Genomic DNA, 14445 nt, shown 5'->3' on the forward strand with positions numbered 1-14445 from the left:
CCCAGCAGCTGATTGAAGTATGAAAGTTCAAACAGACAAGAGCTACAGAGGAGCGCTGGAAAACACCTGGTAATCATTTATCTGAGGCTGATCTGCAATTCGGAATTGGATGATCCAAATGAGTAAGCACCTTGCCAAGTGGCAAAACTACAGCTTCCCAGGGGAGGGCTAAGTTCAGTACCCGTCCGAGTAGAAAGACCTGTTGAACACATATCCCTTGCTCTGCTGTAAACTCCTGAGGGAAGAATAGGCTTGTGGGCACCTCTGAATCTGGCACATTGTGGGAAGGGCTGGCAGGCTGGCAAGAAGGAAGTCAACTTGGGGGAAAAGCCTCGGCCCCACACTTCCTACACTAGGACACAGAGCATCGCTCCTGGGGTCTGAAGCTGTGAATAAGCTGTTAAACCATTATTATGATCTACTTAAACCATTATTTTCACACTGAAGCACACACAAACACCCACCCTTGTCTCCAGCCTGCATCTTTATATCCCTGCTCCAGAGTCTTTTTGTGGCTGAAATGTTCTTCTTCTAGTTGTCTCCTACTCAGTCTCCAGACCTCAGCAGGAATGTCACTTCTATGGATCACACTTTCCGGGCAAATTACCTGACACATAATCGAGTGCTCAATAACTATCCATGGAATGAGCGAAGGCAGTCAATAAATACACTATGCCACAGAATGTAAAATTTACATCAATTATTAACTTGAAGCTTATGGATTTAAATGAAATTTGGCAATGGGACAGAGGCTCCCAAACTCTCTCAATTCACGGAATCCCTGGTATCTCAGTAAAATTGTTGGGGTATTCTAGGCCTAAAGCAATACCTAATAATTCCATATGGGAAGTAGTCAGGTCTAAACAACCACTAAAAACCCAGCTTTGCAAAGACACAAAGTTATCAAAAGAAATGTACATTTCTTCCCACTGGCCATCTCCCTGAAAACATTGAAACTGAACTACCCCAAGACAGTACTAACGTGGACAGATGTGGACTTCCACTGCAATGGAAAAAACCTCTGGAGGTTTGCTGTGGTGCCTCAGCAGTCTGGGAACAAAGACCCTATGACAAAGTCACTCTCCTCTGCTGTGTGACATATTTTGATGGGAAATTTTTGGATGTCCTGCCTGACAAGTGTCCTCCATTTCAGGTGTGACAGGGTGACCATAAAACTATCTGAGGTCCCCACAGGCACTCCAAGGAGCCTTTGGAAGCCCTGTGCGATCTTTCTGCCCTGTGAGTCATTTCTTTTTTTCACATGCAGAACTCATGGGGCCAAAGGCAACATTTGTCAGCAACAGAAAAGAGAGAGAGAGAGACAGAGAGAGAGAGAGAGAAATGGACATGAGAAAATAGAGTAATTTCTTAACTAGACCAGAGTCTTGCCACACCCCTGCCACCAGCTAGCTGGGCCTCTATAAATCTCTTAAGGGCAGTAGGTTTTGATGTCCCCATTTGTAAAATTAGGCACAGAAAAGACCACCCCAAAGAAAGCAGATCTGACTTGATCTTTTATTATAAATTAGGTCTACACATAAGTTTTTATTTTGATTATAAAAGACAAATATGGCCGAAACCGGTTTGGCTCAGTGGATAGAGCGTCGATTCCGGTCAAGGGCATGTACCTGGGTTGCGGGCATATCCCCAGTGGGAGATGTGCAGGAGGCAGCTGATCGGTGATTCTCTCTCATCGATGTTTCTAACTCTCTATCTCTCTCCCTTCCTCTCTGTAAAAAATCAATAAAATATATTAAAAAAAAAAGACAAATATGGACATAGATAGACCGATGCTATTCCTCCCGAATTTAAACAGCCAGCCAATTTCCACTAATGGTGTGGGCCAAGGTTAGCAACTGCACTGTCCCAGCACCAGCCAGCAGGCAGCCCACCACAATGCAGAACAGGTGAGCAAACCACTGGCCTCTCAGGCAGGGGCAATGGTGGGCCTGCACCAGCTGCTGAAAGAACAAACAAGGTAAGAACAGAAGGCCCCTTCCTCCATCCAACTGATTACAATATTAGAGAGTAAAATCATCTTCCATGAAGCATTTGTGGCTTTCATTTACTATATTCAACTTCTGGTCAGTAAACAAGATTGGTCAACCAACCTGGCACTGACATCAGAGCGAGCCCATCACCTGATGCAGGAAGAAGGAAGTGAGCAAGCAATTTAGTCGTCCCCTTCAGCATGCAAATCACCCAGCAGCAAACAGTCACTGTCACCCGAGGCAGCCCAGATGAGTCTGGCATCCACCCCTGCAGTGAGAACAGGGTCAGCTCAAGCCCACAAACCTCTGCCAAGGTTTAGTGGCTTCAAGGTGAGGGAAAACCCTCAAGGAAACAAAGATTGCTCTTGCCTAAAACTCATCCTCCAGAAACTGAGCAGTGCTCAGGGGCAAGTACCTTTCCCAAAGCAGCCTGCTAGAGAATAGTGCTCAAAGGGGCAATTGGAATGGATTCCTCTCTAGCCAGTGTCCACAAAGTTCATCATCCAAACTGAGATGTGGTTGGTGTGGATTTCTTTGGGTTTATCCTATCTGGGATTTTCTCAGCTTCTTGAATTTGTAGATTTGAGGACTTTTCAGCCATTATTTCTTCAAATACTTTTTCAGCCCCACCCTCTTTCTCCTCTCTTTCTCGGACTATGATGACATAAATGTATTTTATATTAGTCCCATAAGCTCCTGAGGCTCTGTTTAGTTTTTTAAAAAATATTTTCTTTATTGATTTTAGAGAGAGGAAGCGAGAGAGAGAGAGAAACATCAATGATGAGAGATGATCATCAATCGGCTGCCTCCTGCACGCCCCCTACTGGGGATTGAGCCTGCAACCCTGGCATGTGCCCTGACTGGGAATTGAACCATGACCTCCTGGTTCATGGGCCCGATGCTCAACCGCTGAGCAACATCTGCTGGATTCTGTTCAATTTTATCAGTCTAGTTTCTCAGTTGTTCAGATTGGCAATTTCTACTGTTCTATCTTCAAGTTCACTGATGATTTCCTCTGTCTTCTCTATTCTATGGTGGAGCCATCCATTGAAGTTTTTTATTTTTCAGTATTGTACTTTTCAGTTCTAAGATGTGTTTGGGTCTTCTTTATAGCTTGTATGATTCCAACATCTGTATCATATTGATGTTGGCATCTGTTGATTGTCTTTTCCCAGGCAAGTTGAGAACTTCCTAGTTCTTAGTATGGTAAGTGATTTTGTTGTTGTTGTTTTTTTTTTTTAATATATTTTATTGATTTTTTTACAGAGAAGAAGAGAGAGGGATATAGAGTTAGAAACATCGATGAGAGAGATTGATCAGTTGCCTCCTGCACGCTCCCCAGTGGGGATGTGCCCGCAACCAAGATACATACCCTTGACCGGAATTGAACCTGGGACCCTTCAGTCTGCAGGCCGATGCTCTATCCACTGAGCCAAACCGGTTCAGCTGTTGTTGTTGCTTTAATCCTTACCCAACAACACGCTTATTGATTTTAAAGAGATGGAGAGAGGGAGAGAGGGAGAGAGGGAGAGAAGGAGAGAGGGAGAGAGAAAGAGAGAGAAAGAGAGAGAGAGAAACATTGATCAGTTGCCTTCCCACCTGGGCCCCGACTGGGGACTGGACCTGCAACCTAGGTATGTGCCTGCCTGGGAATTGAACTCACAACCTTTCAGTGTACAGGGCCATGCTGTAACCAACTGACCCACAATGGCCAGGGCTGGTGAGTGATTTTTTATTGTATTCTCTCTTTTTATTTACATCCTCTTTTTCAGGCCTCCTCTGCCACCACACTGGTGGGGAATGGAGAGCACCAACTCATTGCTGTCATTCATGGGCATAGCCCAACAGTTGCAATGCCACGGGGAAGCCTGGTGTGAGGGGGAAATAGAGATCTGAGGACAAAGAAAGTAAGATGGTCCAAAATAGTAAAAGAAGTTATACCAGCATCTGAGCTAGGTCATGAAAAATGAACCAAGTCCACCAACCAGATAAGGAAGCTAAGAGAAATCCGCGACAGAATTAGCATGTATCAAGGCCTAAACCATGAAAGAACAATAGCTACAGAATCTGGTATAATTCAAGTGTGGTACAATGAGATGCATTTGTATGTGTGGGTGCAAGTGTGGTAAGAGATGAGCCTTTTAAATGAGACTGAAACCAGGACCCAGGAGCCCTCTATGTGTCTAGAGCCGTGGTTCTCAACCTTGGCTGCACATTAGAATCACCTGGGAATCTTTTTACAATCCTGATTTCTGGGCCTCATCCTCCAGAAATTCTGTTTCTTTGTTATGGGGTGGGGCCACAACATTAGTAACAAAGAAACAGAATTTCCGGAGGATGAGGCCCAGAAATCAGGATTGTAAAAAGATTCCCAGGTGATGCTAATGTGCAGCCAAGGTTGAGAGCCACTGGTCTAAAGTCTTTGGGCCCTGGGTAGCCAGTGACGATAGGGCAAGGGTGTGACATGATTAGAAAGAACTATGCCATAGGATGGTAATGCTATACAATGATGCTTGCACCACGTCATGATATCAGTAAGAGCCTTGACCAAGGCAGTCTAGACCCGTGGTCAGCAAACTGCGGCTCGCGAGCCACACGCGGCTCTTTGGCCCCTTGAGTGTGGCTCTTCCTAAGCCTTAGGAGTAACCTTAGGAGTAACCTACCTATATAGTTTAAGTTTAAAAAATTTGGCTCTCAAAAGAAATTTCAATCGTTGTGCTGTTGGTATTTGGCTCTGTTGATTAATGAGTTTGCCGAACACTGGTCTAGACGACAACATGTTCAGGCCAATGCTCCACAGCAGATGCTTACATGTCTCTAGCTAACAACCTTTCCCCTAAATAACAGGGTTTATGAGTGTGAGCTGGAGACACATGACTGGTATTGTGAAAGCTGGATCTGTGCAAGCATGACTTGGCGAGAACCAGACAGAAGTGCCAGCATCATTCAGCACAAATTGAGCTGACAATTTGTGGAACCGGAACTGCTAGCTGATCGTGGAGAGCCTTGCAGGCTTGTTTCAATCAGTCTTTCTGGAGCCTTGGCCACTTAGCCTGAACACCATGTGGGGTGAACCCACAGATCCCTTAAGCCCTTGGCAACATACTCCAGAGCCTTTTGTGGGTATAACTTAGTAACATTATTAAAAGTTAGCACAGGGCAATTGATGGGTACAAGATACTTCAGAGGAGTTCTGTGAGATTATAGAAAGTATATACTGGTCTCTGTCTCTGGTTCCTGGAACAGCACAATTGTAAGACTCCCAGCTGTTGTCACAGAAAATGAAGGGTTGTATTCTCTCTTTTTATTTAAATCCTCTTTTTTCAGGCCTCCTCTGCCACCACACTGGTGGGGCATGGAGAGCACCAACTCATTGCTGTCATTCATAGGCATAGCCCAACAGTTGCAATGCCATGGGAAGCCTGGTGTGGGGGGGAAGTAGAGAATGAGAGGGGCCAATGCCCATATGACCTCCCAAAGTGAATGTGCACTAAGGGCTCACTAAGAGAAGTACTAATAGATGCCACACTTAGCATCAAGGACAAACTGGAACACAACCAGGAAGAGTTCCCAGGATGGGGCAACCTCAAAACATGTCACCTGAGAAACAGTAAAGGAACTGGAAGGTTTACTATTCTAAGGAAAAGGAGAGTCAGAGGCAGCTGATACCTTCTCTGGGTAGTCAGAAAACAGAGAAAGGAGAGGCCCCAAAGTGCCGAAGTGGGGCCTGGTGATGGAGGGAAGAGTTGTATACACCCTGTAAGAAGAGCTTTCTGACAAAGGTGCCTGGAAAAGGAACAAACTGCTGTGAGGCATGGCCCCCTATCTTAGCAGATGTGCCAACACACAGCTGGGTGATCTGAGTTTAATGACAGAGAGAGTACCTGCCATCCTAGGGGCGTGGGACACAGACCCACCAAATTAATGTTCATTGAATGGAACTGGTTGATTGGTAACCATATTGAGGGAAACCACAAGGCTCTGACTTTTAACACTTAAATGCTGACTTCTGGATCTCTTTCATTGAACACTCTGAATGAATGCATTCTCATTCTCTCTCTCTCTCTCTCTCTCTCTCTCTCTCTCTCTCTCTCTCTCTCTCTCTTTACATTAAATAAGAGCTATGGAAAGCAAGGACACAATCACAGACATCCCACAGTGATATGTGATCCCATAGCATATCCTAAGGCTTCAGGAAAGAGGCTTAGGATAGATCTCTGAAAATGGCAGGAAGGGTGAAGTAATAACTCTTTCATTTAAAAAACTGGTCCCATATGTTTTCGCTCAGCTAAGGAAACCATCAACAAAATGAAAAGACAACCAACTGAATGGGAGAATATATTCCCCTGATAAGGGATTAATATCCAAAATTTATAAGGAACTTATAAAACTCAATGCAAAAAAGACCCCCCAAACAATCCAATTAAAAAATGAGCAAAGGCCCTAACCAGTTTGGCCCAGTGAATAGAGCGTCGGCCTGCGGACTGAAGAGTCCTAGGTTCGATTCCAGTCAAGGGCATGTACCTTGGTTGCAGGTACATCCCCAGTAGGGGGTATGCAGGAGGTAGCTGATCAATGTTTCTGTCTCATCAATGATATTTCTAACTCTCTATCCCTCTCCCTTCCTCTCTGTAAAAAAATCAATAAAATATATTTTTTTAAAAATGAGCAAAGGACCTGAATACTTTTCCAAAGAGGACAAACATATGACCAATACACCTGAAAAGATGCTCAATGTCACTAACCATCAGAGAAAGGCAAATTAAAACCACAATGAGATGTCACCTTACACCTGTCAGAATGGCTACCATCAATAAATCAACAAGTGTTGGTTAGGATGGAGAAAAGGGATCCTTTGTGCACTGTTGGTGGGGAATGCAAACTGGTATAGCCACTGTGGAAAGCAGTATAGATTTACTTCAAAAAATTAAAAATGGAACTGCCTTATGACCCAGCGATTCCCCTTCTGGGAATTTATCCAAAGAAACCCAAAACACTAATTTGAAAGAATATATGCACCCCTATGTTCATTGCAATGTTATTTACAATAGCCAAGATTTGGAAGCAGCCCAAGTGTCCATCAGATGAGTGGATAAAATAGCTACGGTACATTTACTAGTACACAATGGAATACTACTCAGCTGTAAAAAAAAAAAAAAAAAAAAAAAAGAAGAAGAAGAAGAAGAAGAAGAAGAAGAAGAAGAAGAAGAAGAAGAAGAAAATTTTACCCTTTGCAACAATGTGGATGGATCTGGAGAACTTTATGCTAAGTGAAATAAGCCAGTCAGAAAAACCATATGATTTCACTCATATGTGGAATTTAATGAACAAACTAAACTACCTAACAAAATAGAGACAGACTCACAGATAGAGAGCAGGCTGACAGCTCTCAGGGTGGGGGGAGGCAGGAGGCATGGAGGGATTGAGCAAAAAAATAAAAACAAGACAAAGAACTCATGGACACAGATAACAGTGTGATGACTGGGGGGTGGGGGGAGGGAGGTGGGTGGAATTGGTAGAGGGTATAGGGGAATACATGGTGATGGAAATAAAATAAAATTTAAGTTTTTTTAAAAAAACCTGGTCCTGCCCTAACCGGTTTGGCTCAGTGGATAGAGCGTCGGCCTGCAGACTAAAGGGTCCCAGGTTCAATTCCGGTCAAGGGCATGTACCTTGGTTGTGGGCACATCCCCAGTAGGGGGTGTGCAGGAGGCAGCTGATCGATGTTTCTCTCTCATCGACGTTTCTAGCTCTCTATCCCCCTCCCTTCCTCTCTGTAAAAAATCAATAAAATATATTTAAAAAACAAAACAAAAAACAAACAAAACAAAACAAAACAAAACAAAACAAAACAAAAAACCTGGTCCCAACAATAGCCTGTGCTTCACACAGAGCTGTCTCAGCTTTATCAAGGAGCTTCTTACTGGGTAAATGGCCTGGCTCTCCCCAGCACACCATTATCATGTTCTAATTATGTCTTTAAAACCCAACTCCAGGCTCTGGCTGGGTAGCTCAGATGGTTAAAGCCTGCTCACAGTACACCAAGGTTGCAGGTTTGATCCCTGGTCTGGGCACATATAAGAAACAACCAAAGAATGCATAAGTAAGTGGAACAAAAAATCCATATATCTTTCTCTCTCTCCCTCTTCCATCCCTCCTCTCTTTCTCAAAATTAATAAATAAAAAAATAAAAAAGACACAACTCAGGCGGCACAGACACAAATGCTGCTCCCTAGTGGTACTTTCACTGCTCCCTCTGGCTCCAAGAGGGAGGACTTGGTATCTGCAAACAGTGACAGAGAGAAAAGGAATGCAGGACTAGTGGGCCGCCCCGCTCAGGCACCTCAACAACCATTTGTGCCAGAATTTCCAGACCCTCCCTGCACATCCTCCAACAGCAGAGGCCTTACTACTTCCCAGCCTTGTCTCACCCTGCTCAAATGTTTGATTAAAAGCCAGGCCAGCCCTAGCCAGTTTGTCTCAGTGGATAGAGTGTCGGCCTGTGAACTGAAGGGTCCCAGATTCGATTCCGGCCAAGGGCACATGCCCAGGTTGCGGGCTCGATCCCCAGTAAGGGGCGTGCAGGAGGCAGCCGATCAATGATTCTCTCTCATCATTGATGTTTCTGTCTCTCCCTCTCTCTTCCTTTCTGAAATCAATAAATTAAAAAAAAAAAAAAAGCCAGGCCAGAAGCTCATCACCCACATAGCGCTTCTCTATAGTATTTTCTTTCATTTTTTTCCCATCCATAAATATATTATACACACACATACACATACACTCATACATAAAACAAAGAAAATGTATTCTGTTTTATAAACTTTTTTTTCATGCTGCTAGAGGACACTTTATAAGGATATTTCCTTTGGCTTTCCAATAGTCCACTGATTTGATGTACCCTTATTTACTTAATTACTTCCCTATTCTTCATTCATTGAAATATTTTTGACCACATAAACATATATGGGCACGAGAGAGAAAAGCACAGCCCTGCTGTGCAAAAGTTCACAATCTGGTCAAGGAAACACAGAAAACACTGCAGTCAAATGTGAGAAATGCAACAAATCACAGTGCTGTGAGGATAGAGAAGTGAGCAACCTGCCCCAGGAAAATGGGGGAATACTGCACAAATGGGCAATTTTAGCAGGGTTGTTTCCAACTCCTCACTTAAATAAGAGTAGCAGTGGTTGCCCACTATAAGCAAGCACGGGGCCTGGCACTTCTTGGGTGTATATATGTTACTGTCTCAGCCACCTCACACTGAAATTACTATTATGGCCTAAAATGATGAGCTCAGCCCTAGCGGGTTTGGCTCAGTGGATGGAGCGTCAGCCTGCGGACTGAAGGGTCCCAGGTTCGATTCTGGCCAAGGGCACATGCCTGAGTTGCAGGCTTGATCCCCAGTGGGGGGCGTGCAGGAGGCAGCTGATCAATGATTCTCTCTCATCATTGATGTTTCTATCTCTCTATCCCTCTCCCTTCCTCTCTGAAATCAATAAAAATATATTTAAAAATAAATAAATAAATTAAATTAAATTAAATTATGAGCTCAATGCTCAGATCAATTTAAATGGTTTGTGTGATGTGGTAAGTTGTAGAGATTGAATTAAAATCGTGTCTACAAAAAATAATAAATAAATAAATAAATAAATAAATAAATAAAATGTGTCTACTTCTGAAGTCCATTCTGATTTCCTCCCTAAATAATATTAATACAACATCTTTAAATAAAAAAGATTTTCTCTCTAAAATAATTCCTTAAATCTCAACTAGATTTAAATTTATAGAACTCTTGATACATACATTGCCTTCAAATAGGATCAATCTCTAGCCAAGCTGATAAGAAAAAAATGGGGGAAAAAGACATAAATTACTAATATAGGGAATAAAAGAGGGGACATCATTAGATTCTAGAGACATTACTATGGTAATATGGGAAATTATGAACAACATTGTGCTAACATTTGATAACTTAGATCAGTGGTTCTCAACCTTCTGGCCCTTTAAAACAGTTCCTCATATGGTGACCCCCAACCATAAAATTATTTTCGTTGCTACTTCATAACTGTAATTTTGCTACTGTTATGAATCGTAATGTAAATATCTGATATGTAGGATGGTCTTAGGCGACCCCTGTGAAAGGGTCGTTCGACCGCCAAAGGGGTCACGACCCACAGGTTGAGAACCGCTGACTTAGATGAAATGGACAAATTTCTTTATAGACACACACTATCAGAGCTCACCCAAGAAAAATAGATAATCTGAAAAGTTTAAAATAATCCAAATTCCATTGTTAAAACCGTCACCAAAAATGAATACCAGGAGCAGATAGCATTGGTAAATTCTAGTAAACATTTAAGGAAGAAATAATACCAACTATATACAACACCTGTCAGAAAATAGATTTCCCAACTCATTTTATGAGGCCTGTGTTACCCTGATACCAAAACTAGACAAAGATAGTACCAAAAAGAAAAACTACAAACCACATACCTTAAAACATAGATGCAAAAATCTAAAATATTAGCAAATTTAAAAAGATACTACAACTTATAAAAAAGATACTACATCATGATCAAATGGAGTTTACTCCAGAAATAAAGGTTGGTTTGATATTCAAAAACAATGTAATTTACTCAAATAGGCTTAAAAAAAAACAACAATCCATATGATCATCTAAATAATAGATGGAGAAATAGTATCTAACAAAATTCAACATCCATTCATGATGAAAACACTGGGTAAACTGGGAATAATAGAGAACTACTTCAACCTGATAGAGTCATAGACATGTTATTATAATAATAGTACTCACTTAATTGGGTTATTGTGAGAGTTAAGTAAGCTTCATTTATAAAGGTTTAGAGCAGTGCCTAGCACAGAGTATGTAATAAATATAGCTGTTACTATTAAAAGTTCTGAATAAGAAATAAACAACAAAAAATTAAGTAGCTGCAGCTATGCTATGAAAACAAATGACCTACTGCTACATGCAATAATACGATGAATCTCAACAGATGTAATATTGAATGAGAGAAGTGAAACATGAAAAAGTACCAACCATTTATGGTTTAACTTCACGAATAGACAAAAGTAATCTATGGTGATAGATACCAGAATAGTGGTTACCTTTGGAGCAAGGGTCATGAGTAGGCGACAAAAGGGAAGCTCTGGCATGCTAGACAATGTGTAGTATCTTGACCTGGTATTTCCAGGGTAGTTACAGGGGGAGCTGATCTATATAAAAATTCGTGAAGCTGTACATTGAAGGTCTGTGAAACTTACTATACACAAGTTACTGCAAAATAAGTAAGCTTCTAAAATACAATAGCATATATGCTATGACCCCAATAATGTACATATTTATGTATGTGTATGCAAAAGATGATATATAAAAGGATCATCACAAAAATATTACCTCAGGGGTGAGAGTTTATTTTTCCCCACTTTATTTTTAATGTATTACTTACAGCTCTTTTAAAAATAATAAACGTGTTATTTACCTAATTAGAAAAATATTCTTAAAGCTATTTTCTTATGGAAAAAAACAAACACACATCCTGGCCCCCAGGTTCAGGGATTCTCTTCTTGGAATGTGCCTCTCACTGGGCCAGTGACAAGTTCACGGCAGCACTGCTATGTTTTCAATTCCAAACTACAGAATGCTCTGCAGTAGTTAAAAATAATTAGATGAAATTAACGGCACGTTAGACTGCCAAAACACATTAAATAAAAAAGAAAGTTATATTCTCATTATGAAGCAATTAGTGAAATAAAAGGAAAACTACATATTTCTCCAGAAAATGATCCAAGAGGATAGGTACAATATAATGGTGATTTCCTGAATGTCTAGAACAGCGATGGCGAACCTTTTGAGCTCGGCGTGTCAGCATTTTGAAAAACCCTAACTTAACTCTGGTGCCGTGTCACATATAGAAATTTTTTGATATCTGCAACCATAGTAAAACAAAGATGCATATTTTTGATATTTATTTTATATATTTAAATGCCATTTAACAAAGAAAAATCAACCAAAAAAATGAGTTCGCGTGTCACCTCTGACACGCGTGTCATAGGTTCGCCATCACTGGTCTAGAATATGATTGGGGTGCTGGGTATCTAAAGAGAGCTTTGCTTTGTCTGTCCTTTTATAATGAGACATCTGATATTCATGTGCTACTTTGGAAACTAAAAATAAATATATGAGAGCTGGACTGCATACTGAAGAAGGAAGTTACAAATATGGAAAGAGAGAACGAGAAATGAACGCTATGGTGTTGGATTGAAATTGGAGGTATCCATGTGCACAATGTTTTAAAAAAAATCAAGATAGATCTAGACATGCATATATGTTTGTGTGTATTTCCTAGTTTTGTCTGCTGAGAGGGCCTAGAATTACTCAGGAACAAGGAGCCATCTAGCACCCAGATCTTGGTTCCTAAACCATTGTCCATAAAGGAACCAGGGCTCCTTGGAAAAATGGCTGATTCCAGAACTAGGGAAGGAAAAGCAGTGAATGAACCTGAAGCATTTTGCTGTGCTAACAAATAGGGAAGGGCTTGAGTGATGACAGGACATGTCCAAAGGACATAGAAATCTACAAGGATGGGGGGTTGACTCGCTGGCGAAATCTGGGACAATTTGAACATAAAGAACATAGTGACACATTATAACCCATAGGATAAAAAAAATAACCTGTGAGACAATACTGACATAAATATATAGATGAATAAATACATGGGCAAAAAGAGGAAGTTCTTCATTACAGAAGAATGCCAGCTAATAAATATAGAAGAAATGAAAGACCGAAAACCATTCATCAGCAACCACCATAGTTATAACTATCTCAGACAAGAATTATGAATGCTAAAACTTGTGGGTAAAAGTTTGATGAGAAACTTATTGATTACATAGGGGAAAATAGAATTTCATAATGGAGAACCTGGCTGACACCACCATAACCAAGTGATCAAAGTTAACAGCTCCAATATTGGGGAAAAGTGACATCACCTGCCACCTGATATGATGTTCCTGTGTTCCTAAGTACACAGTACACATTTCTGTGATATCCCGCCAAAAATACATAACCTTAATCTTATCATGAAGAAACATCAGACAAATCCAAACTGAGGAATATTCTACAAAGAAATGGCATGACTTTTTGAAAAATGTCAAGGTCATAAAAGACAGAAAAAGACTGAGGAATCAGTCTACATCAAAGAAAACTAAAAAGTGATTACAGTTAAATGCAATTTTGGCCCAGGGGAAAAATTGTTTTTCTTTTGTTATAAGACATTAGTGGCAAAATTTGAAAAAACTCTATGATTAGACAATATAGTATTTTCAATGTTCATTTCCTGATATTGGTTATTGTACTATGATTATGTAAGAAAATGTCCTTGGTTTTTAGAAAATAAATACTGAAGTACTTAGGAATAAATGAGCACCATATCTCAAGTAGGGCAAGAAAAAAATGTTTAAAAACATATATAGATAAATGATAAAGCAAACACAGAATAATGTTAATACTTTGTAATTTTAATTGAAAAGTATTCAAGAATTCTTTGGATTATTTTGGCAACTTCTCTGTAAATCTGAAACAATTTCAGAATAAAGAGCCAAGAATAATATATGCCTACTGAAGAGATATGCTACATTAAAAAACAAAGTTAAAGAAAATGCAATCCAAACACCTACTATTTGTTTATGTTCTACCTGTTTTTTTTACATGTATACTAAAAAATATATTTATTTTTAACATTATTGAGTGCATACTACATATAACTTTTAAAATTTATTTTCAATTTTCCAGATATTTAAAAATTGAATTTATTGGGGTAATATTGGTTAATAAAATTATGTAGGTTTTGCCCTGTGGTGTGACTCAGCTGGAGCATTATTCCATACACCAAAAGGTCACAGGTTCAATTCCCAGTTAGGGCACATACCAAGGTTGCAGGTTCAATCCCTGGTCAGGGTACATACCGGAAGCAACCAATCCATGTTTCTCTCCCACACTGATATTTCTCTCTCCCTCTCCCTTCCTCTCTCTCTAAAACCAATAAAAACTTATCCTTGGGTGAGGATTAAAATAATTATATAGGGCTCAGGTGTATAATTCTATAATACATCATCTCTGTACACTGTATTGTGTGTTTATCACCCCAAGTATACTACATATAATTTTGTTTTGCTTTTTTCATTTATTAAATTGTAAACACTGTAAATTCTCAAATGTTATTCCAGTGTATAAATATAATCATTTTTTCCAATGTTACAAATAATGCCGTGATAAACATGATGAATATTTTTTCAAGATAAATCTTCATGCACCTCTGATTACTTCCTTAAAAATAGTTTCTGAGCTTATCTTAGAAATATTTCTGAATCAACAGGAATAATTATTTTTAAAGCTCTTGATCTGCTGTCAAATTATTTTCCAAAAAGCAACTCA

The 14445-nt window shown here is 40.1% G+C and overlaps 1 protein-coding gene across 1 annotated transcript in view; it reads right to left on the minus strand.

Moving 5' to 3' along the window:
* The window catches only part of POR (cytochrome p450 oxidoreductase), a 63722-nt gene that overhangs the window by 37314 nt on the left and 11963 nt on the right, over nt 1-14445 (minus strand). The window lies entirely within an intron of this gene.

This window comes from Myotis nattereri (assembly GCF_964212035.1).
Source record: "Myotis nattereri genome assembly, chromosome: 4".
NCBI lineage: Eukaryota > Metazoa > Chordata > Mammalia > Chiroptera > Vespertilionidae > Myotis > Myotis nattereri.